We start from the raw sequence: 26109 nt of genomic DNA, 5'->3' as shown, positions 1-26109 counted from the left end.
TGCCCGTCGCCACACCCTTAAACCCTCTGGCTCTTCCAGGGGTTGGCCTCTTGAACCTTGATGTTCTCCAGAGTTCTCTGACACTCAGCCCACATGATGCCACTCCCAGAAGTCACCCCTGACCCACCCTTCCTCACGCTCACGACCTGCTGTGTGATTACAACGCACACCGACGATGCCTTCCCCCGACATGATATCTCACGTGAGGTTGACATTCTGGATTTCGGTTTGTCAGGATCCCCTATTAAACATTTCGTGAAGCTGGACATCTGGTGCCCGGCACAGTGCACGGCACATTGTGGGTACTCACTGTTTGTCAAACCAGCCAGAAGAGACTCACATGCCTTATGTACTAAGGCATGGGCAGTAAAAGAAAAAGTGAACCTGATATTTTAAACAAGAAGGTGAACACAACCTCACAAATGTTGCTTGTGCTTAGAACAGGGAAAAACATGACTGTGATATGCGTGACTCCGGAATCCAACCACCTGGCTTTGAATACTGGCTCCTCCACTCACTGTGTGATCTGTAGTCAGGTATTTTACCTCTCTGAGCCTTGGTTCTCTCATCTATAACATGGGAATAATGAATCTTACAGTGTTGTGTGAGGAGTAATGGGATAATCCATGTGAAGTGTTTAAAAGAGTACATTATTAATGCTCAGGGAATGCTATATTTATTTTTTGTTCACAATAAATGAATTTGTCAGTCTATGGCCATGCCGCCCTGAACAAGCCCAATCTCGTCTGATCTCAGAAGCTAAGTAGGGAATATCAGGTGCTGTAAGCATTAAAAAATAATAATAAATAAATAAATAAATAAATAAATAAATAAATAAATAAAAATAAATGGATTTTTTAGAAAAGCGTGAGAGAAGAAACTAAGAAGAAACAACAGCAATAGTATTTTTTTTTATGGTGACATTGGTTAATGAAATCCACTGTTTCAGCTGTACATTTTAACAGTAAGGCATATATACATTTACACTGTGTATTCACCTCCCATAGTTAGATTTCTTTCTGTCACCACATATTTGACCCCTCCATACCCAGTCTACCTCCCTCCTCCTCTCCCACCTCCTCCCCTCTGGTAACCACTAGTCTGTTGTCCATGTCCATGAGTCTCTGTTCGTTTGTTCTATTCATTTGTTGCTTTTAGGTTTATATCCCACATATAAGTGATATCATGTGATTTTCTACTTTTTGGTCTGGCTTATTTCACTTAGCATAATTATCTAGAGGTCCATCCACACTGTCACAAATGGCAGTATTTCATCTCTTCTTATGGCTGAGTAATATTCCATTGTATATATGTGCCACAGCTTCTTTAGCCAGTCGCCTATCATAGGACACTTCGGTTGCTTCCATGTCCTGGCCACCGTGTATAATGCTGCTATGAACATTGGTGTGCAAATATCTTTTTGGATATGGGTTTTCAAGTCTTTGGGGTAAATATCCAGTAGAGAGATTGCTGGATCATATGGTAGATCAATTCTTAGTTTTTTGAGGACCCTCCATACTGTTTTCCATAGTGGCTCTACCAATTTGCAGTCCCACCAGCAGCATATGAGGGTTCCTTTTTCTCTGCATCCTCTCTAATACTTGTTATTACTTGTCTAGCAACAGTATTTTGAGAGTATGGTACAAACCCCCAGGTCAGAAAAAAAATGCAGATCAGAATGACCAACCAGAGGCCCAGAGTTTTAAAATTTTAATTAGCTGCTGTATTTAAAAGTGAAAAAAAAACTTCACGTTAAGGAAAAGAAATCGAGTTCTGACTTCTTTTGAGAAACTGGAAAAGTTGGCGGCTCTGGGGTTCTATTTGCCCATGGCAGCAATTACCTAGATTTGTGTAGTCACTGCCCACCTACGAGTGGACACACGCCCTCCAGCTTGCCCCGGCCACTCCACTCTACTTCCTCTTACCTGGCCCGCCTCATACTACAGGCATTTGAGTTGGTGACCCCCGCCATAGATGATGCCTTCTCAATACCAATACAATTTATTCCTACGTGCAGTTTTCCTCTGCTCGAGAACCCAGTATATCTCCTTTAGTACTTCCATCATTGAACTCAAACTTTAACTGTCACCTCCTCAATCTGGGGACCCATCCAGTCTCACTTCCAATGATTCTCCTCAGACCCTCCATCCCCAACAGGTTGCCCTCACACCCCAGCTCCTCCCTGCCATGGGGCTGGGACGGCCTCTCCCTCTCTTCCGCTCACCGGAAGGCCCCTCACCAGTCAAGGCTTAGTTCACGAATAATCACCCTTCCGAGCTTCTCCCGCCCTCTGCAGCCCACAGAGTAGTCTTGTGTCCCCAGGCTTGCATCACATCGGGGACAAGAGCAACAACTTATTGAAGTGTGGTTGGGTGTTCTGTCTTTCCCCTGAACGGAAATCTGTCCTTTTCCACTCAGTGTCTCCTTTCCTTCTGCTCTCTGGGGTCCCTGTTTTTTCTGGATCTATCCCTGGACTTTTGTGTTTTAAAACAAAACCAGGGGTGGGGAATAGGACAAGAGATGGGGAGGCTAGGAAAAAGGAGGGGAAAACTCAGGTAGACCTGGGGACGGGGGAGGTTGAGCAGGAAGGAGAAAGGGAGGGGCTACGGCAGCTGAGAAGGAAGGGAAAGGACAGGAGGGGAAAATCACAGTGTATGTGCTGCCATTCCGCTTCCACGTGCAGTCGGGCTCCCTCCGTCTTGGGATCCTGGTGGCAATCCCACCTTCTACAAGAGATTGGCTGACACCTTAATGCTTAGCACTCCTTTATGACCCCTCAGGGCTCAGGGACTGCACAGGTTCATGTAGAGTGACTGATCTCAGTGTCCTCAGGTGTCCTCAGGTAAGTGACCTGGAGAAGGTGTTGGGCCTCAAGATGTAGGCTCTTAGATTTCACCTCTTGGCAGAAGCATGAGGAGACCAGATAGCAATGTGGTTCTGCGTCTCGGCCAATAACCAGGAAGATGCTCTGGACTAGAGAGCAATGGTTCTCAAGCTTGAGCCTGCATCATCGCCATCGCCTAGAGTGGAAGAAGAAGGAGGAGACGCTTGTTAAAATAGAAGCCGCTGGGCTCCGCCCCCTGGGCTTCTAATTTGGATGGTCAGGGATGGGGTCCAAGAATCTGCTTTTCTAACAACTTCCCAAGTGATTTATGAGAGTCACACTTTCAGAAACCCGAGTCTAGAGTCCAGGGCTGAAGTCTAATCCTGAAGCCACATCACTCAGCGCTTTACAGAAAAAAAAAAAAAAAAAAGAGTAACAGCCCTCTCCCCTGCCCTTCACTGATAGGTCACTTTACAGAAACCATAGATGTCCATAGTGGAGGGTGCCCCCTGGTGGCTCAGATGGAAAAATCACCTGAACTGTAAAGCACTTGCTCATGTGCTTAACAAGGTTTACAGAACTAATTTAATTTTATCTGCCTGTCTGCCTGACAAAAGGTCCAGGGAAACCCGAGATGTTCATCATTCACCATATCTGATCCACGTGTAGAGGAGGGGCCAAGAATTCAGACAGGTGTGTGATGAGTCAAACGCTTGGCTCAAAGCTGCCAGGGACAGCAGAAATTATTTATTTTCGTGGCTCTGGAATCAGAAGTGTTTTAGGAGAATCGTTCAAACCAGATTACTCACTAAATTCTCTGTCGAAGACTATGCCTTTGTAACATAAATTAGAACCGAACAATTTCAAAATCCTGGTAGCGCTATGTGACTAAGAAGGAAACTTGAATAACTTTGAACCATGTTCCCCCTCTAACTCTCCTGATATTAGAAAGCTGTCATTAACTGCGGTCCAGAGCACAAACGCTCTAACACCCGGTTTTGTCACCAGTTGATTTAGCGCAAGGATGCTTCTCTTTTAGCAGGCGTCACAGTAATGTTATAGGATTTGCTGCTACCTGCTGGTCAGTCCTGGAATGTGCAGGAGTTGGTCACTAGGAAACACTGTCAGCTAAGCCGGCTTTTGGGATTTGAAGGCATTAGAATCTCCTGGGGGACTTGTAAAACCATAGATTTCCGAGCTCCGCCCCCAGAGGTTCCTATTCAGCTGGACTGGGGTGGGACCTAAGAATTTGCTTTTCTAATGACTGCCTGAGTGATGCTGATGCTGCTGGTTGTGTGTGCACCACTTGGAATAACACTGTGCTGTCCAAGACACATGGATGGCATTTGTAGGTCTGCTAGTGCCACACATTTCTAGAGCTTGATTATTAATCAGCCGAAGTACATAAATAACCAAAAGCTTCTAATTCAGGGTTTCTCAGCCTGGGCACTATTACTAATTTGACTTGGTAATTCTTTGTGGAGTGGGGAGGAAGGGAGGCTGTCCTGTACACTGCAGGATGTTTAGCAGCATCCCTGGTCTCTACCCACTTAGATGCCCGCGGCAGCCCTCTCCTCTCAGGTGTAGACAATCAAACATGTCTCAGACACCACCAGGTGGCCCTGGGAGGCAAAACTGCCCCCAGCTGAGAACCGCAGCTCTAAAAGGTGGGCAGATTTTCCTCTCCCGCTGGGTAGACTGTCAGGGCCACCTCAAGCATTGCCTTAAATACGTATTGATACTGACATATAGTACACTCTTGGTTCTTTGGATTTAAATAATAACAGAAAAAATACCTTACATTTGTTGGATACCTATTATGTACAAGGCACTCCGCTAACAATTTTTAATCACTTTAATTATTTTAGTGATGTGGAAACTGAAGCTCCGACAGGTTAAATATGATGTTCAAGGTCATGGTTAATATCGGTTGGATCTGGGTGGGGCAAGGGGAGTATGGGGCTCTCGAGACCAGTGCAGTCCAATAAAAATAGAAAGCAACTCACAAATATGAGCCTTGTGTATAATTTTACATTTCCTAGAAGCCACGTTAAGAACACTAAAATTAATTTTAGTATTTAACCCAATATTTGTATGCAAACTTTAATTATTTTAACATGAAATCAGCATATTTTTAAATGCTGATATATTTCACATTCTTTTTTTATACTTTTCTGAAATCTGCATGTGTTTTACACTTACGGCATATCTTAACTTCCACTCGCCACGTTTTGAGTCCTCAAGATGTCCTACAGCCTGCGCCTCTGGATAGCACAGGTCCAGACACTTCGCCTCCACCCAGCCGCCCTCCAGCCGTTATATGTGGAACAGCATGTGCCAATTTTATTTCGATGTCCTTCCATTTCTGCCTGTATTTCAGTCATTTTAACAGACTCACATACCTTTTCGGGTACTATGCGATCTGTTCTTGGAATATGTCTGCTTATTTGAAAATGAGGTCTGTAGTTTCATACAATTTATCAAACTGTAGATACCTCATCTGGTGGTCAGAGTGATGACTATTATCTCATTTTAGTTCCAATCGTTTTTCCGGTGGCTGTTTTCCCACAGTCTGTTTGTACGTGCATAACAGAGATCATTCATCTTATCTGATGCTAATCACGGAGGCAAACGATCATACTCTTGGGTCTTTTGGTTTATCTCTGACACTCAGGAGTGTTCATCCTCCTTTGAGGATTCTGCTTTTTCACCAGCCCCTATACAATGTTCCTCCCCATAATTCCTCACACTGTCCTTATGAAACATTTCTAATCACTTAGGAAACCAATCGCTCTCTAAAAAATTTTGTCATAACCCCTCCCCCCACAAGTCTTACCACATTTGTTCATACGAGTTTTACAGGTATGAAAATCAAGAAAGACTTAAATACTAAAGTCAAATTATACCAATAAAAAGTAGAAAAGAGAGCTAATCCTTATGAAATGCCTCCTCTGAGCCACATATTGTGCTCAGCACTTGACATTCATGATCTTATTTATTTCTCTTAATAGTCCTATGGGGTGGGTGCTATTATGACTGCCATTTTTAGAGATCAGGTGAGGTGAGGAGAAATAGTGTTCAAGTAACTTCCTCAAGGTCTCCCAGCTAGCAACTGGCAGAGCTAGGAGTGATATCATGGTCTGATAATAGAGTTGATCTCCAAACCTCTATGCTCCACTGTCTGAAAGATGATGTGCAAATGTTCTTGTTTCTGAGTTTGTAAGGATGTAGTTCCATAAATTACACACCTTCCCCAGGATACCATATGCCTTCTCTTGATGTGGAAGAAAAGTAAATTATATTCTTGGTATTTTAGGGACAGTCTCTGAAGCACGTTGCCTGAGTTTCTCAGGAAGTCGGGCTCTCGCCTTGAATGGGGGGCTGAGATTAGGTCTGTTAGGAGCTCCAACCAGGAGGTCAGCAAGATCACCTCAGAACCCAGAGCCAGGAGAGGGTAGGGGCGGAAGCCAGGGCACTGTGGGTTTAGGAGTGAACAGGAGTGGAGATGTGAAACTGTGGAGTGAAGACAGACTTCCATGGGGAGGAAAGAGAGAGAGAGAAAGTGAGAGTGGATGGGAGACAGGGCTCAGGAGAAGCTTTGCTTTTGCTTTGCGATTTTGTTTCGTTAAAGACTTGAGAATGTTGCTATGCTGATGGGGGGAAAGCTAAGAGAGCTGAAGATACAGGAGAGCTTGGGGAGGGGATAGATGCGAATCAGCAAGGACCCTGAAGAGTCAGGACAGGAAGGTATTTGAAGCCCATGCCCAGGAAACACGTTTGCCAGGTTTGATGCCAAAGCCTTGTACCTGCATCACCCTGTCACCTCCTGTCACTGCCTGATAGTCCACCACTGTCAAGTCCCCATGGCCAAGTGAAAGTGGGAAGGTTAAGTGTTTACAGTTGGAAACATTTTCTCCCCACTGGGCATAACTTCACTCCGCTTCCAGGAAATACAAAACACATGATACCAGAATATGGATCCTGGGGCAGTCCCACATGCACCTGACATGGTTTGATCTAAGGGACACTGAGTCTGTCTCCACCTAAAACAGCTCTCACAGCCTGCCTCGGTTCCCTGAAATATTGAATCATGTGGATTGCCTTCCTGAAGAGTCCGGTTAAAATATAAACAGGTCGAAACCATCCTGAAAAGACCACCCACGTTCATAGCAGCCTATTCGCACTGGCCAAAAGGTGGAAGCGACCCAAGTGTCCACTGAGGATGAATGGATAAACAAAAGGTGGTGTGGTCATACAATGGAATGTTATCAGCCTTAGAAGGGAAAGAGGTTCTGACACGTGCCACAACGTGGATGAACCCTGAAGACACGTGCTAAGCGAAATAAGACAGTCGCGAAAACACAAATGCTGTTTGATTCCACCCATATGAGATACCCAGAGTAGTCAAATACACAGAGACACAGGAAATAGAATGGTGGAGGGGGAAGTGGGGAGTTACTGTCTAATGGGTACAGAATTTCGGTTTTGCAAAATGAAAAGAGTTCTGGAGATGGGTGGTGCTGGTTGTATGACAATGAGGAAGTATATAAGTCCACTGAACTGGGCGCTTAAAATGGTTAAGATGGTGAATTTTATGTTATGTGTATTTTATCACAATTTAAAATAAAACCAAAACAACAAAAACCCAGGTCATTTAAAAGGGGTTCCCTTAGTCACTTGTTCTCTTTTATTATTGATTTGGCTCAGCTTTGCTTTTCGGCAAAGGAAGCTCAGCCGAGTAGGGCATCAGGGAGCTGGGATCGGGGTGAGTGGGTGAGAGAGACAAGAGTCACGAGCACAGTAATTCACTGGGCTCTGAGATGTGCTTTGGGAAAGGCCAGATTTCAGGTTCCCGTCTGACCTGAGGGGGACACCCCGATGGGGTCCTCAGCAGCCGCAGGAGAATGTGAAGGAAGTAAATTCTTCCCAGACATTGGGGAGCAGTTTGAGAGAGGAGGGGAGACGTCAGCCTCTGTAGACTCTGCACTTTTACCAAGAGCTGCTAGACTAGAGTCTCCCTCCGTGCTGTAATGATATTGCACAGTGATTATTACTAATTAGGCCCCTGTGACTCAGAGCCACTGGCTTGTTTGGAAAACCTTCTTTCTCCCAGATCTCCTCTCTCATGAGCTGGTGTAAGAGGGGCCCTACAGCTTGTCTCAAAGTCAAGGGTGAGTGTGGGGATGGTGGAGCCACGACCATGACCAGCAGGCAGGAAGGGGGTTGAGGTGGTGGGGTTCTCGGCCCTGTGCTGACACCTCCTCCACTATGAGACCTTGGGAAAGAAATCCATTTTGGTCAAAGAAAGCAGCATTTTAGATCTCTCTCCTTAATGAGAGAGACAGAATTGCTGTACTAGTATGGAAACACTCAAGGAAGAAATACATTTCATTTCATGAATCTCCAACTTGAGTCCAAGCTTAACGGATGCTATTTTTATCAAATACTTTCTATTCTGTGACATGCTTTTCCAGCTTCCTATTATTAGACAAGTCAGGAAAAGTTCACATTTGATTTCTCTTCCTTCTGGCTTCTCTCTCCCCATTTGCGAGGGGTGGGAGTGGTTTTGGGGAAGGGGGGTGCCCTGTCCTTTCGATAAAATGTAAGCAACAGCCATCTGAAAACTCACCTCGGTGCCAAGGCATCGGAAATGGGCTCTGCCTCCTCTGCAAATGACATCTCGTCCTGGCTTCACCCCGTCCCAGATGGCATTAACTGATGGGACAGGAAAAACACAAATTTTAGAGTATTTATAGCATTGTTTCTCCTCATCCCCACTTCCCGTGAAGAAGGATTTTGTTTCAGCCAGCTAAGTTCTGGAGCCTTTCTTGTTCAGAACGTAGGACAACGTGAGACGGGCTTCTAAATGTGCAGTGTCGTTGGTGGAGTGGCTTAATGAGGCCACTGAAGAAAAAGGCGGGGGAGTACCTACTAGAGAAAGCAGAACGGGTCAGAAGGTGAGAGGGGGGATCAGAGAGATAAGAGCCGGGGATGGGTTGAACTTGGAGGGAATTCAAGAGATAAATTAAGGGGGATTTAATTTATCGCCCTTAATAAATAAATGGAGTAATAAAATGGAGTAGCTGCTGAGCTGTCATGAGGAAAATTTGGAAGAAATATGGAGATTTTCAGAAATGCTGTTGGTGTTATGAATGGAATCCACCCCCCTTGGCATGTTTAAGAGATTTCAATAAAGACATAAATTGGTTTCAATGCTGTTTTTTTTTGTATGAGGATTGGGTTTGTTCAAGACAGTCTGGGCTACTAGAGGCTAAGGATCCTGGTGATGGAGAACCACCCCTCCCCCTTCTTGCACCGACACAGATTATAGTCTAGATATTTCAAACTTGTATTCTAGGGGCTGGGTTTGGACTGAAGATGTGTTTTGTGTGGTTTGTTGAAGGTTAATTTTTTTTTTTTAAGACATCACTGAAAATTGAGATTTCACATTTTAAAAGCCTGCATTTCCTAATTCTCTTTTAAATATTAGAAAATCTGACAACATGAGATTCTCATTTTCATAAGGCGAAAGTAGGCTCATGTTCTCTAGTTAACCCCGCACTTACCACTCACATAAGGTGAGTACATGCACGTACACCTGGCCTACTTCCTGCATTTGTAGGAATAGATCATTGGGGCTGGTTCTCCTGCTAAAGACAATAATAAGAGCTAGACTGAAAAAAACTAAACTAAACTAAACTAAACAATTAAAATCATACTGAAGCCATTAAAACGTTAAAAAGATGATGAAGAATTGCTAAACCAAGATCTGGGAAAAAGGGCATTCAGAGAGGCCACCCCAACAACTGGGGCCTCTTTTCCCTTTGGGACATTTGCTGCTTCTGGAAGGGACAACTAAGAAACCGAGAGGCTAAGCAGCACCTAGACTGCTTTGTATGCCTAAGGGGACAAAAGATAGAAGCTAGTACCCACCAAAAGAGAGGGGGCACTGTAACCCTCAATTTTAGACTAGGACCCTAAAGAACTGCACCTTAAGACTGTATGAATTGGAAATAGGCCAGATTTTGCAGCCCCCCCACCAAGCTTCCAATGAGCTAAATTCTTCAAATTGGATTAAGTGATCCCAGATTATTAGTTTCCCCTGTTGCCCAGCAGAAGCAAATGTTACATCTCACATTACTTCTACCAACAATTTTTCACATATAAGTTTAGCACACATGAAAACAAGATGCATAAGGATATAAGACATGAATGAGATCTGGCAGAAACAGTTACAATAAAGACAATCCCAGAGAACTCTAGTTACTGAAGTTATCAGACACAGACTTAAAACTACTTATATTGACTGTGCAAAGAAGATAAAAGACAAGACTGAAAACTCTGGCAGAGAACTGGAAACTCAAAAGAAAAAAGACAACTGAAAAATAATCAAATAGAGATTTAGAATTAACAGATATAATAATGAAAGTAAAGAACGTGATGAATGGGTTTAACAGAAGATTAGACACAGTTGAAGAGAGAACTGATGAAGTAGGAAGTAGGTGAGAAGAAAGCATTGGGATGAAAGACTGAAAGACAAAAGGCTGGAAACTACTGCAGAGAGAATGAGAGATATGGCAGACAGAGCGAGACTGAAGTTGTAGGAGGAGGAGAGAGAGAGAGAATAGGGCAGCGGTAATATTTGAAGAGAAAAAAAGTTGAGAAATTGCCAAAATTGACTAAAACCAACAAGTCCCGAGAGGTCCAAGCAGGATAAATAAAACGCCACATCTAGGTCCATCATAATTAAAATAGATGAAAACAAAAGACAAAGAGAAAAAAATGTCAAGAGTGGCTACCATCACTTGAAAAAAAAAAAGTAGCTTACTTCTTGCAGAAACAATGAAAGCTAGAAATTAGTGGAATTTATATATTTTTTAAGGAAACTACTGCCAACCTAGAATTATTTAAGCAAAAAGAAAAGTAACTTCTTGCAGAAACAGTGAAAGCTAGAAAATTTTTTATATTTTTTAAGGAAGCTACACCAACCTAAATTATTATTTGAAAAAAAAAAGTAGCTTACTTCTTGCAGAAACAATGAAAGCTAGAAATTAGTGGAATTTTTATATTTTTTAAGGAAACTACTGCCAACCTAGAATTATTTGCCCAGAGAAAACAGCCTCCAATAATAAAGGTAATATTAAAACATATCCAGGGTTCTTTACCAGAAGAAAATACTACAAGGTGTTCTTTAAACAGAAGGAAAATGAAAGGTTATAAATATAGGAAGAAATGAAGAACAAGGCAAAGGTTAATTTGTACAAAACAACATAACAATGTCCACTGGGGTTTAAAAAATTGAAATATACAACAAGTCCATATCAGTCAGGAGGAAGGGATATTTGGAATTAAAATATTCTAAGGTACTTGTATTATTATGGAAGAAGATAAAAATACCAATCAACATTAGACCTTGATAAATCAAAGATACATACTATGATCTCTAAGATAACCTCTAAAAGAATAATAAAAAAGGATATAACTGTCAAGATTGTAGAGGGAAAAATAGAATATTCAACCACTCCAAAAGCAAGCAAGAAAGCAGAATAAAAAGGACATAGATTGAATGTCTACTTCATTCCAGAAAAAAATAAAAAGAAAAAAAATAAAAAGAATGTAGAACATGTGAGATAAATGAAAATACTTAATAAGATGATAAATTTAAATCCAAATATGTGAGTAATTACATTAAATGCAAATCAACAAAATACTTCAATTAAAAGTTAAAGAGTATTGAACTGGATAAAAGAATCGATATACTGTTTGTAAGAAACACATCTAAAACAGTTTTTTAAATACTGAAAATAAATGGTGGAAAAATTATATTAACATTGATAGTATATGTTAATATCAAAGTAGATTTTAAGCATTACTATAGCTAAAGGATATATTATAACGATAAAAATTTCAATTGTACACATCTTGAACACATCTTAAAATGTAGTTTTAGAAATATGATGGACCAAAAAAAAAAAACCACACACACAAGCAGAAGTGAGCAGTTAAATGAGTAAGGATATGGATTATTTGAACAAGATTAGCAAACTTAACTTAGTAGACTTCTATAGAATATTGCATCCAATGATTATAGAATTCCTGTTCCCTAAATATTTATTACTCTCCACTTTCCAAGCAAATAACAGGGCTGAAATTCTCTACCTCGTTTAATGTTAGATGTGGCCATAAAACTTATTTTGGCCAATGAAATGTGAGTAGAAGTAACTTCTAGGTGCTGATGTATTAGTAAAGATATCAATAAAGATATTCCTTTTCCTTCCTGAAAGCAGAAGGCTGCAGCTCCCTCAATCTGGGTGCTTGCTTGAGGATAAGAAGGAGCAGACAGAACTTGCCAGCCAACCTGTCAATGGATATGTTAATGTAGGTGAATGGGAAATACATCTCTGTTATTTTAAGTCACTGTACTTTGGGGATTATTTATAACCATAGCATAACCTAGTCAATTCTGACTAATATAGGCAGAAAAAGAGAAGGGCTTTTTTTCCAGCCACGGAGGTAAGCCTCTCTTGAAAGAGTAATTAAGTCCTCGTGAGTTCGTGGTGGCTTAAGCTCCAGGGAGGTGAGTGAAACAGGGCTGGGGCAGGAAAAGAAGCTTCCAGAAGGAGCTTGTAAAGACTGGCTGGAGGCAAGTTTGGAAGAGCTGTGGACTTAACAGTATTGCCCTGGAACTTGAAGGATCTCTAGTAGTCAGTGACAGTTGAATATTGGTAGAAATGGAGAAAATGAACAGCGGAGAATCAAATTGGGTAAAAGGAGGAAACAAAGTAAAGAACTATTCTCAATAAACATGCTACAGGTTTTTTTTCCTGCTCTTTAGAGGTAGCCATTATTAAGAATTTGGTAAAAATTTCTGTAGCAATTGCACATACATGTAAATACACACAATAAACCAATTTTAAAAACACAAATCAGATCAATTATGTTCTATCGATTATTATGAAATTTTTTCCCAATTAATAATATCTTAAAGGTTATTTTTGGTGTCATCTCAAAGAGATTTGCCTCTTTCCTTTTTACTGGCTGCTTAGCACGTCACTGTATAGCTGTACCATAATTAAGTAACCGTTTCCCTGTTGATAGACTTTTAGGTTGTTTTCGCTATTACAAACAATGCTTCAGTGACTATCTTGCAAATAATATGAACACATTTTAATGTCTTCTTTCTACAGACAATAAGACCAGTTTTGCCACCATTTGAATGGTGAAAATTTTAGGCTAGGTAGCAGAAACACAACCAGGCAGGCTATTTGAGGTGACAATTTTGGTTAGGGGGTGCCTATTATGCCTGGATTATGCCCAGAATAGTGTCTTGAACATAGTGGGCACTGAGTGAGGATTTGCTAAATAAATGGATGGGGGAACAAGTGAATGAATCCACATCTACTGTAGATACTTGTTGAGTTCTCAGCCTCAGCACTACTGACTTTTAGGGCTGGACATGTCTTTGTTGCGGGAGACTGTCCCATACATTGTAGACGGATTAGCAGCATCCCTAGCCTCTGTCCACTAGAAGCTATCAGTATGATCCCAGTTGCAGTAATCAAAAACATCTCCTGAAACTGCCAAATTGCAGTAATCAAAAACATCTCCTGAAATTGCCAAATGTCCCCTGAGAAAAAAATAGCTCTGGGTTGAGAACCACTGATTTATAATATGGGTTTTATTTGTATAAGGGCAAAGGCTCTTTCTAAAAACAACTGACTCTACAAAGGTAGATCCTACTTTTACCCAATCCTTCCATATTAAAATGGCCTTCTTCCTGGGTTTTCACAGTCCCTTCACTGAGCTTCCTAAATACATTATTCTTGGTCCAGATTTCACTTCTCTAGCATCACCTGATACCTCCTCCCATGAATTAGGTCAATCCTCATTACACACTGTCGATCCCCATTAATACATTCTCTCATCACCAAATAGCCCTACTTAGAGGTACTTATCAAAGTTAAATTCTTACATTTATTTGGATAATTATTAAATTAATCTGTTTCCCTCACTAAACTTACTAGAGTTAGCCACAAGTAAGAATCTAGCATAAACCATGCCAGTTTTTGTTCACCATTTTAAAAGCTAGTGCCCAAAACAATGCCTGACACATAGTAAGTGCTCAATAGATGTTGGATAGGAGTCAACAGCAGCCAGCCCTAGGGTACAGTGCTCCTGTGCCTTTTAAAACAATTTTAAAAAAACAATGTTCCTGTACGCACATTTAAAAATTGATATGTTAAATTTTCATCATTAAATCCATATGGAATCAAGAATAACTTCTATCATATTGTAAATACTAGAATTTAAAAATTAAGCTATGACATCATTCTTTAAATGTAACTATTAATCTGTAATTATTATTTCTAATATTCTCTATGATTTGCTTTCACAGTACTCTCCTTCAAAATCAAGGGATGGAAAAGACAAAGTGGTTAAATGACAAAATTCCTTAGTTAATTATTAAGGGAAGCTGGATTGAATTACTAAAGGAAGCTTCCTGTTTGGGGATCTGGAGATGGAGATTTTTACATTTGGTGCAATGGCACCTCAGGAGGATTTGTGAAGAGTAAAGGGTATGCTTTCCAGTACGGGAAGGATTATTATGAACCCAGACATGCTCTCAAGCAGGCTAGTGTGAGGAAAGAGCACCTCCAGGAATTGAGAACCTGGAAACGGATTTTCTAAAACGAATCCTTGGTAGGCTTCTTGGAAAAGTCTTGAAGACCACCACCCTGGCGGTAATGCAGCCTGGTGGCCTGCAGAGGGCAGTGTTGGCCAAGCCACTGGGCTCCATCTCTGGCGCTGTCTCTGGGTAGCAGAGAGGAAATGCGATTCACTTCAGACTCAGTGGGTAGCCCAGGCTGGGCAGTGTGTGTGTTCCCGTGTGTGTGCTTGCACAGTTCATAATTCATAGCAAACTGGTTCCAAGGGGAAGGTAGGCCGGAGATTCTCCATCCTGTACCTAGAATCACCACCTGGGACTGTAAACAGATGAAAACTTCATTCATTTGTTCTCCCCTTCAAGAACTGAGTTTGGAGAAAGAAATTGAAGATTAAAGTCATGGGTCTAAATCGACCAAGAGGTTTTTGTTGTTCCTCTTATGAAATGAAAACAACAGTAAAATCTCCATGTTTATAGCTTCAGGAGGCAGTGAGCAAAGTGGCCGAATGCTGCTGCTCTGAAGTCAGTCAGATGGGAGTAAAGACACTTCTCCTTGACAAGTTCACCTTTCCCAGCCTCTGCCTCCTTGGCTGTTGGACGGAACAAGACTTCCTTCCTCCCTGGGCTGTTGAGAGGATGAGTGAGACAACGCAGGAAAAGTGCTCTCAGCACATTAAAGCATTTAGCAAGAGCTCAATAAGCAACGATTACAATGGTGAAGATGATGATACCGAATTGGCATTTTGTCAAGAGGAGTGTCTCAAAACTTTCCATTCAGATCCAAAAAGGAAGAATTGAGGTGAAAGAATCAAGCTGTTTAAATGTTTTAAGTTCTGTGAGCCCGGGAGTTAGAAGCAGAGACAGTCAGAGGAGAGAAGCAGAATCAGCATGATCCAACGTCGGAGCTGAGCTCCTTGACCTTGTGCCTGCCAGGGCTGGGGGCTCCACCCGTGTAGACAAGAGGGTCTTGTGTCTAGAACAGTGTGTACTTGATGGGCATCCGTATGTGAACTATATGACGTGTCCACCAGCCTCAGACATAAAAGCAATGGCTTTGTTCGTTATGTTTATCTCTGTGAAACCTTGAAGAGTGGGGATGAACTAGTAGAAATAAAGTTATTAATTTGGACTAATTGTTTGGATATATTAAAAGCCCCAGAGCAAGACCCACACTCTTCTGCCTGACATGGGGAAAGGTAACAGGGACTAGTGCAGAGAGGCATGGAGACAACTTGGACGAGATAACTGTCTTTTCACCGGGCAGCTGTCCAGCCTCCAAACAGCTTTTGTGTCCAGTCCAATAATAAGATCACATGGGAGGGGGAGAAATAAATACGAAAGTGTTTGTCCTTGGGCTTTCTGCGGGTACACGAGCATCAGCCTCCCTGGCAGGCGCCCCAAGAGCGTGGCCTCACGACCATTCCATTCCGTAGCCTCTTCCTCAGGCTCTCCAAGGCCCAAGGCCGGGAAAACAACCTGTACCGTGTGGGTGTTGTGCGTGGTTGGCGCTCAGCCCTTCTCTTGGAGCTCCATTCACAGCAGAGAGGGAGCAGGAGACAGGGACAATCAGAAGGACAGCCTGACTCCAGGGGGACAAGGGCATCGCCTCCTCTTGTTGAAAGACACTCCCTCCTGATGGAGAATGGACACTCCCCTCCTGTAGCGGCCTGCCCTCAGCAGTCCTGGTAGGGCAGTGTGGACGCTGTAGGCTGCTGGAGCTCCCGTCGCCCCAGACAGAAAGTACCCCAGAGCCAAAGCGAAGAGGTGAGTGGGTGCGTCCATTTCTCCAAGGGGCTCAGACTGTTTTGGCCGTTCTGCCTGGCTTCAGAGTTGCGCTCAGCATGAATGCTCCCCCACCCCCACCCCCCTTCTTCCCCTTCTCCTCCCATATTTGAGTCTGTGGCAGGCTTGAGTCTTTGTGATGGATGCTAGAGTAAGATATTCCTGACTCCCTTCTCTCATTTGGAGGCCCATTTGCTCCCAGAAAAAAATAGGGTAGGTCTAGTTCTTAGCTGGGAGCGGGCAGGGAGAAGCAGGAAGTGATTTCTACCAAGTGAATTATCTTTGCTGAGATCCAAGAAGACATTTCTCACAGGAAATCATTAGACAAATCCCATTACAATAGAGTTAGTGCTTAGTTTTTAAAAGCTCTGCATGAAAGAGGAAATAAAAGGATGCCAGCTGATTCTTTGTAATTGGGCAAAAGGGAAAAAACAAAAATGGGATATGCAGAGCTTCTTTTCCCCTCGGTCCCTTCCCTACCTCTTCCTGACTTCTTACAGTCCTGCAAAATACACTTAACAGACCCAAGAACTCTTTTCTTTGATTGAAAACCAATAAAATCAAGGATTTGGGGAGAATTGTGCTGTATGTAAGCAGTCTCGAGGCACAAAGAAAAGAAGTGTATTTCTCAGAGTCCTGGTTTCTTCTGCTCTCCCAAGCAAGCACATGATACACCTGTGCTTATTTGGGGTACAGAGGTTTCCGTTGCCTGCGCATGCATACCATTATTCCTTGACAAGAACTTGAATATGTCAGGATTCTTTTAGTAAGAATGGACTGAAACCGAGTTTGAAAAGACTCAGGCAAAAAATAAAAGGAAATTTTTCCCCTCGTGTAACCGAAAAGGCCAGGGCTTTGCTATGGTGGGATCCAGCTGCCCAGATGATGGCATTTCTCCCATTTCTTGGCTTTGCATCCCTGTGTCATTCCCTTCCCGGGAAGGCTCATCTATCTGGAGCCAACAGCTCCAGACTGACATCCTGCTGGCACAGCCGCCTTGTAACAGTACTAGCTGGAGTCTCGGGGTCATGTCTCACTGAACCAGTGTGCATACGGTCGGTGCCCATCCCTGCCACAGGGCATAGTCATCCCCATCCAAAAACCACGTGGACTAAAGGCAACGAAGGGCTGGGGTACCAATGGTGATCGAGGTGATAGTCCTAGGAGAAGGGGACAGGACAGCCAAGGTCGACAGCAGCCATTGTGCTGCCCCTTCTGCAATGAATGCTCTAGGTTGAGTCAAAGCTCCTCCGATATAATTCCTTCTCAGTCCACATAAGTTAGTGACGGAAGGTCGCATAGTAAGGATAATTATTAACAGAACAGGTGACTAAAACATCCCATGGCATGTCATTCCTAGAGATCCCTGATACTGGGGAAGACACAGAACGCTTGTCTCTGGCTGTCCCCAGACTACTTACCATGCCCAGACCCACTGGGCCCCCGCCTGCCTGTGCTCACATGGGTGTGCCCTTCCCTCTGCTTTGCTAATGTGAACCCATCTTGCCTTCAAGGGTCATCTTTGAGGCTTTCTCTGGCCTGTCCAGGCTTTTCTGCTGCTGTGTCCTTCTCTGAACCTTGGTGACATTAACTCTCAGTGTTGAACTCACTGTTCCCCATTCTTTAAGAACTTCTCACCTTGAATTTTACATTCCTGGGGGAAAATCAAGTTTCATCCTTAGCCCTCTCCATGGTGTCTAACACCAGATACCTGGTGAAATGCTTCCAATGAATTGAGCCATAGAAAACCAGGCTCCCTAAATAGCTTAGAGAGGATGGCGAGATGGAAGTCCTTAATTCTGATTTTAAAAGTAATATAGTAACTATAGCAAACATTGATTGAGTGTCGAATGTATGCTGAAGCCCCTACAGGTACCATCTCAGGTAACCCTCACAATGACCCTACAAGGCTATTATCCCCATTTAACAGATGGGGAAACTGAGTCTCAGAGAGCCAACTTTTCCTAGATCATACAGCTAGTAAGTGGCGACATGGACATTAGAACCTAGCCACGCCTGCCATCTCACTTTCTATTCCGTTTACCATTTACGTGCTTACCACTGAAGTGTCTTGCTGCCTGATTTAAAGAGCAGGAGGCACAGGTGATTGGTCAGGAAGCATGAGAAAACCCAGATATTTTGGACCCCTCTTCTGCCACCTGGGCTTGCAGTGCCTCTGCGGGTGTTCCTTATTAGATTGTACACAAGGGTGAGGGATCACACCCTTACCCCAACAAGAAGGTTAGAGGCACAGGGATTTCACAAGAAGAGGTGCCTCGAGGCCTCTGTAAAGAGCAAGGTGTGTTTTAATGAATTGAGGGTAGAGTGTCTTCTGGGAAACCGTAGCTGGAGGGTGGGCTTTAGAATTTAAGCTTGCCCCTCTGACTGCCCTTCATTGCCCATGGCCCTGAGCTTTTTCCTGTCCTGTGACCGGGGTGACCAAGCTACCTCAGAAGGTAGCTTACAGGATTTAAAAAGCAACCAAATTCTGATCTTGAAGGAAGCCAAACTCTTGATAAAATGATCAATATATTTTATAGCATCTGTGCTTCTACATCCAGCCACTAGCCTCTCGGCTGATATAGTTACCTGTGTGCTGGGGAAGCACTTGGTCTGCGGGTGTCTGGTTCTTGTGCTGCACGCTAACCCATTCGAATGGGTGAGCATCTTCTCAAGAGCAGATCATCTTTGATTTATGTCACAAATCCTCACAACACCCCATGAGAGGATCAGAGCACTGGTGTTCTCACAGCCAAGGCACAGTGTGATCACGTCCCAGATCATACAGTAGCAGAGAATGGCCTGGACTGGGGATAGAGAAGCTCTGAGGTCTTTAGGATCCAAGTCTGCTCACTTCTCCATGAGTTTATGATAGGAAAAAAACAAACAAAAACAAAATAAAACCAAAAGACTTAGGCTAGGTAAAATTCTTTGGGTAAACCTTTAAGAGAAAAACCACCACGACTAGACCCAAGAGAAATGAAAACATGTCCACACAAAAATTTGTATGCAAATGTCTATAGTAGCATTATTCATGACAGCCAAACAGAGGAAGCAAACCAACCGTCCATTACCTGATGAGCAGAGAAATAAAATGTGGCATAACCATGCAACGAAATATTTTTCAGCAATGAAAAGGAATGACATTCCGATGAACCTCAAGGACACTATGTTTTTTAAGGGAAAGAAACCCATGTTATATGATTCTGCTTATATTAAAGGGCCAGAACAAACAAATCCATAAAGACGGAAAGCAGATTCATGGTTGCACAGGACTGGGTGGAGGGGGAAGTGGAGAATGATTGATCAGGTGTATGGGGTTTCTTTTGGGGACGACAATAATATTCTAAAATTTGGTGGTGGTGGTGATTGTACAACTCTGAATATACTAAAACCACTTAATTGTATACTTTAAATGGGTCAGCTCCATGGTATATGAATTACATCTCAATAAAGTTGTTAAAAAAAAAAATAGCTAATGAAATAATTAACCCAGTGACAGGACGTCCCTGAAAGATGTGGTCTCACCCTCTCTGCTCTGATGAGCTTATGTCTTGTCTCACTGAGTTTGGCCATAGGCCAAATTCAAGTGGAAAGGATATAGATAGGAAAGACAGGACCTACAGATTTCTCCCTAGAATCTAAACTAGGAGGATTTTCTCTTTCTTTTTTGTACAGATGATTTAAAATTTTATGGGGTTAATCTCACTATTCTATTTTCATTTCTGGGTTTCCAATCATGCTTCCTAAAGCATTCCCCATTCTAGGATTATAAATCTTATTAAACTAATGATTTCCTGTAATGTTTTTCTCTAATATTTTCCTCTAAGGTTTGTCTTATTGTGTTTAAAGCTCTGATTCCTCATGAATTTAAGTAACAAACTGGGGATCCAGGTTCTTTTTTGTTTGTTTTGCCAAATAGCTAGTCACTGATTAGATCAGGAGTTTCTAATTTGTGATTAAAATGGATTGATGTATCTTAAAACTTCCTGAAATTAACTGTAAAAATGTGTGTGTGTGTGTGTGTGTGTGTGTGTGCGCGTGCACATCTCAGGGAACAGAGTTAAACAGCTTGTCAGATTCTCAAGGGGTTTTGTGAATCGCAGAAAAACCATTGAGCCCTCTCTACAGTCCATAACCTGGGATCCAGGTAGGCAGTTGTAACACTGAGGCAGAATTCTAACACTGAGGCAGAATCTGAGCCGACAGGACAGTTGGTAAAGAATTACAAGGGAGGCCTGAATGACGACTCTTGGCGAAAGTTCTCTGTCACATGTCAAGTGAGAGTCACATCATCTTTCAGTTTGACATTTTACTGACACAGAGAACAAGATATGACTCTCACTGGCTCCCCCTGGGCCTATAAAACTTTAGGTTTTTAATCATCTGACAAAACAGTGGAGCTAACAAAACTTGGGACCCTCTTCTCATAGAATTTGAAGAGACTTACAGTCCAATAAGTATAGATAAATATAAAAGTGGATGTAAAACTGCCATTACAAAGAAGTTTGCAGATCCTTATGTGCAGACTCAAGCATTTGTGTTATATATATATATATATATATATATATATATATATATATTCAATACCCAATGTGCCAGGCATTGCCTAGACTGGTTCTCAAAGTGTGGTCCCTGGACCAGCAGCCTCAACATCACCTGGGAACTTGTTAGACATGCAGATTCCCAGGCTCAACCAAGACCTATTGAATTAGGTACTCTGGAGTTGGAGCCCAGCAATCTGCATTTTAATAAACCCTCCAGGTAGTTCTGATGTACATTCAAGTTTAAGAAGCACTGGTCTAGGTACTGGGGATATAATGGTGAAAAGACAGATAAAATCTTGTCTTCTCATAGAGTTTACATTCCCGTGTGTGTGGTAGGGAAGAAAGAAAACAAATAAGTAGATAAATAACTGAATACAATACTTTGCAGATTTTCCCATGGATTGCCCATGTCTGCTTCATTTCCCTTTGCCCTGTTTATCAAATCGCTCCCCCCGCCAAACCACCCGTCATCTTGGCAGCTGGTTCACCATGAGGCCAGCATGCCCTTCATCTAATTGCATGATTGGGCATAAACAGAAGGAAATTCTTTGCTGGAGGGAGAGAATGGCATGCAGCATCTGATTTCTCCTGTCAGCTGATTAGGATTTGTTGTGTCCGATCAAGGTCAAATGAGATTGGAAAGAAAATGCAGAGTGTCTGGTGTGTGTTTCACATAACTGTATCATTTATATAAACAGGGTGAACGAAGGAGAGATTTTAACATGAATACTGAATGTCAGTCTTAAAATTCAGGGATACGAAGATAGGGCTTATGTGTTATACTTGGAAAAAAAGAAAATCTATTTGTTGGGGGCATTTTGAACCCTGCTAACTCTATCATGCTCTGATTCTTCTTTCATGCCGGCGCAGTTAAAAAAGTGATAGTTTTATGTCTTGGTTTTCAGAGGCACTGAGCACAGAATAAGCCAAACCATGAAAATGCCACATTTTACCTTTACTGCCCTTCTAAAGCTCTCATAAGACGTTTAGAGCCACTTTCTATAGCAGCAACCTCCAAAGTGCTGGGGAGTGAGTCAATGTCTTAGGACATGGAAGAAAAAAAATCTCACCTCCAGCACCAGTCACAGCATTTTAGATGTGAATGACACTGGCCAAGGCCACACCTCTGTGGATAAACCTACCAAGCTTCTACTAGGATTTCTTTCGGTCCTCCATATCTGTCATTTTCTTCCTTTCTCAGACCCACCCCTGACAGTGCCAATAGGCTCACATATGTTTTCATTACTGCAGAAATAGCATTAAAAGTGGTCTAAGAACTTTGAGAGAAGATATGGTTTCTGTTACAAACTCTATATAAGAGCTAGCAAACTGTTGATGCTTCATATGTGGCTTTGACAGTTATTATTTCCACAAACTAGTTCCTGGCCCAGAACTGGAGCTACTGTGAGGCCAGACTTTTTGACTAGGTAGCCTCCGAGTCACTTCCCGCACGAAGTCACAGTGAAGCCCCAAAGCAGTCACATTTTCATATTTCATGGCTCAGTACATCCGAATGTATATCATTTAAAAGATAAATCTAGATACTTGGCATGGGCGGAAGGTTGAAATAGAGAACTTGAAAGATGTTAAAGTGAAAAATTTTTTAAATTTCAATATTGAGGTGAATTATATTACAGTAGGTACTTTAAGGACCTGAGGAGTCATTATGTCCCAGTATTTGGACAGTAACGTTTCCAAACACCCAATATGTAGTAAAGAAATTCTTTATATCCGTAGCTAGGGGTTATAATTTGCCTAAAAGCTGCATGGTTTGTTTTTCTAACTGCATTTGACAACTGAATGCAATGGAAAAATAAAACTAAAATAATGGCTCACACTTATATTACCAGATTCCAAGGTGCTTTCACACACTTTAGCGCGTTTGATCGTCACAGTGATCCTGTCGCCTGCCTTGCAGGGAGGGTGTGGTTAGGAGCATCTCATCAGTCTCCGCCAGGAGGGAAAAAACTGGGAGGCCTGAAGAGCTGAGTCACCCAGGAATGGTCGGCATCACAGTGTGGGCAGGTTCAAGGGTGTTAACCTGAGGCGGGAGACCCGGTTGTAGTCACAGTGAGGAGTTTAACTAGAGGTACACCTGGGTGAGACTCTGAGCCGCATTGCTGTCCTCAGATCTTTGGGGTGTATCCTAACTTTAATATCTAACGTTCCACGTGGTTAAAAGGAGTTAACATGCACACTGGATGTAGCGTAATAACTCTCCACTGTTGAGATGATCGAACTCCTTTTATCTTCCTATTACTCAGAAGGCCCTTTTGAATTGTGCACTTACTCGGGAAGATTACTATTTTTTAAAGTAAATTACTGGTACCTGACTATGTGGAAGTAGCACTTCATGGAGCTTCCAGTTAATGAAGTTTGGAGAAACAACCTTTTTTTATACCTTCAAGACCCTTTTAGGAGAGCTGCTGCTCATCCATTATCAGAGCTGTGTGATGGTATGCCCCAAGTTCTGTTATGGGCTGTGAGCTTCTCCCTGGCTCGCCCCTACAGGAGGCACATGGGTGCTCTGTGCAGAGCGTGGAGATCAGGCCTCCACCTCCAGCTTCCCAGAGAGCACGTTTCTAGTTCCGACTGGTCAATCTGTACCTGTCTTTCTGAATCACCAGGTGGGCAGGCTTCCGTGTGCACACACACACATTCACACTCACACCTCCCAGGCTCAAATGCCTGCATAGTGTACAAGGACGGGACTCTTCATCGGAGCTATTAATCAGGTTTCCATCTGGTCTCTTCAGAGACACCTCCTGATCTGTCTCTAACCTTTCAGTCCAGCTTCAGTTCCCACGTTCTGGCAAAGAGTTATTTGCGCAGGCAGCTTCCTTCCTTCTCTCCCTTCCTCCCTCATTGTCCTGGCAGTGGCATAAAAATACTGTCCTCTAAAGAAATCCACACCCCTGCAGCTGGGCTCACCTAAGGATCGGTTAGTGCACCAGGGACAGACTTGGCCACTGGTGAGGGATGGCAGAAATATTCTTTCTGCAGCCCCTTCCCAGCCCTAACCTGAATGGTCATTGCCTTGAGTGGCTCTGCAAAACACCCTCGGCAAGGCTTGGCTCTGGGAATGGCACAGACACACTCACACACACACTGCCACACACGGACACCTACACCCTATGCAGGGATGCCGGATGACATTACAGAAAAGGACTCCCTTTCATCTGGCAGCCTTCGATTCTCGAGCAGTGTTTCTGAGCTATGACCTGCTGTTTCCCTGGCAACTGGGGCCTCAAAATAAACAGGATTCTGCTCAGACGGGCCAGTAGTCCTTTCAGTCCAGCTATTTGCCCTAAGACCAACCACGCTAAAATAACACCCAGGATATTTGCTGCCACCGTCTGCTGTCTCTGCCTTCCTTCCCTGCTGGCCAATAGCTTTGCGTTCCTGGGCTCGCTCCTAACTGTCCAGAGTGGGGGGTACCTCGAGCTCTGTGCATGTCTCTGTGGGTGGGGTAGATATGGGTAGTTGCCTAAAGGCAGGTCCCCTCTGCTGATAAACAAGATCAGAGGAGACCTAGCGGCCGACATTGTCAGCCCCCACGCCTGCCTCCTTGTCCCCCACACAGCCCTGTGGAACTGGTAGCCAGCTCTGTGGCATGGTATCTGGAGGCGGGCCAGCAACCTGATGTGCGTGCCACGGCCCGTCCCCTCTCCCCACACAGAGTTGCAGTCACGGAGAGAGAGCCGGCTTGAGGCTGCCAGGGAAGCAGCTGCAGTGCGGTGACAGTGACAAACACGGAGCAGACGACACCAAGTGGATTCCCTTTCCTCTCGGAGGGAGAGAGGCACAGCCCTCAGCCTACGAGCTCTTCAGGTAAGAATCAGGTTTCTGTTCTGGGGAACGAGAGCAGGTTATATCCAGATCTGAGGTTGCATGGCATGTGTGTGTGTGTGTGTGTGTGTGTGTGTGTGTAGTCTGTGCTGCAAGTATAAGGCCACATAGAAAGGGAAGAAAAAAGGGAAAAGTTAAGGCAGTAAGATGTTTTAAACAAATACCACTGGAACGGGCATTCCTGCAAGTAAACACCCAGAAGCTCCCCTCTGGCTGGGTTTAAACCATCATGCAGTCCATCGTGCAGACTGCTCTGGAAGCCCAGGCACATAAAAATAGCCCTTGGAGTTCAGAAACAATGAAAAGGATCCTGTACCATGTTGCCCCATTGTCTTCATTCCCCTGCTGCCAGGCGGGTGAGGACTGGAGGGGGCAGAGCGTTCTCATCTACTTCAAGTGCTGGATACGGCCTTTGCGGTTGGCAGAAGCCGAAAGCATTGGCCTTAGTGAGTCTGGCTGGCATTATTTTGCTATGTCACACTCAGCCTTTTGGGGAGCCTGGAAAGTCAGCTGCCTTGCAAAGCCTGTCTACTGGGTGGGCACCTTAGATTTTATCAACCTTTTGATATAAAAGTTGGACTGAAATATAGGATTATCTGCATGTATTTTGATAGGGTGGTATTCTGATGGCCCCACTGGTCACCTGGATTACTTCTTACCTGACCTTCTGATCATCTTTGAAAATCACAGCCTCATTTCCATGACCCTCCAGATAGGTACTGGCAGAGAAGGAGCAGGAATGGCTAGCCGCTGGGCACATTCTCTGGCACTTATGCCAAGCCACACCCACGTCACTACTACATGACAAAAGTATGCAAGGCTTCCAGACAGGAGCACTTGAAAAATTCGGACCTCTGGGTGCTGGGGTGGGAATTTCAGACATTCAACCAAGTGCCCATTTTTCAGAGACCCATGAGGGCAGGCACCCACCTTATTTCACCTCTCAGGCCCAAGAGCTCCCTCTGTGCCTTGGCAGAAGGCAAACACTGTGCTTTCTCTAGCTGTTTAAACCCACGCCCACCTCTCTGCCTTCCTTTCTGCTTTGGAGACCAGCACTTTCCCTTTCATTTGCTACAGGGATTCAACTGTTTATGATTTAGCGCTGCAAACACCAGTGGGAGGATGTGAGCATCCGAGCAGAAAGCGAGCCAGGCTCTGCGTGGGAACGCGCCAGCTCAAGGGTAGCAAAGGAGCGAAAACAAACAGGCCTGGCTTTGCAGAGTGGTGTCCAGCAAAGGGCTGGCCAGCTGTTTACTAGGGCCATTTGTGTGAATGAGTATGGATTTTGGTGGAGACTGTGATTCACAGTCACAAATTCCCTTTTCCTTTGTTTTCTTTGTGTTGGTCATTGAGGGCTTCCGAGGAAAGTCCCTTTTGAGATTGTATGTCTGAAGGCAAGAGCGCCAAATCGGCCACTATGAGCAGCTGGCAGACGCAGGGAG

The 26109-nt window shown here is 43.5% G+C and overlaps 1 protein-coding gene and 1 long non-coding RNA gene across 8 annotated transcripts in view; one reads left to right on the top strand and one right to left on the bottom strand.

Moving 5' to 3' along the window:
• Positions 1-2748: 2748 nt before the first annotated feature.
• On the bottom strand, positions 2749-25466 carry LOC120581481 (uncharacterized). The gene is made up of 3 exons (XR_005647287.1): positions 25327-25466; positions 8454-8539; positions 2749-3020 (listed from the first exon to the last, which is right to left on the bottom strand). It is a non-coding gene; the product is annotated as an uncharacterized LOC120581481 (long non-coding RNA).
• The window catches only part of FGF1 (fibroblast growth factor 1), a 90994-nt gene continuing 80985 nt past the window's right edge, over positions 16101-26109 (top strand). For 2 of the 7 annotated variants that reach the window (XM_039836416.1, XM_039836414.1), the window contains exon 1: positions 23952-24649. The gene's annotated coding sequence lies outside the window, so the exon portion shown is untranslated. Of the gene's footprint in view, positions 16254-23930; positions 24650-26109 lie in introns of those variants that run through there. The other 5 variants (XM_039836415.1, XM_039836422.1, XM_039836421.1 and 2 more) reach the window with 5 other exon arrangements.

This window comes from Pteropus medius, unplaced genomic scaffold (assembly GCF_902729225.1).
Source record: "Pteropus medius unplaced genomic scaffold, Ma_sr-lr_union100, whole genome shotgun sequence".
NCBI classification, from domain to species: domain Eukaryota; kingdom Metazoa; phylum Chordata; class Mammalia; order Chiroptera; family Pteropodidae; genus Pteropus; species Pteropus medius.
The sequence above is the reverse complement of the archived record's forward strand: the minus strand, read 5'-3'. Positions and strand labels throughout refer to the sequence as shown.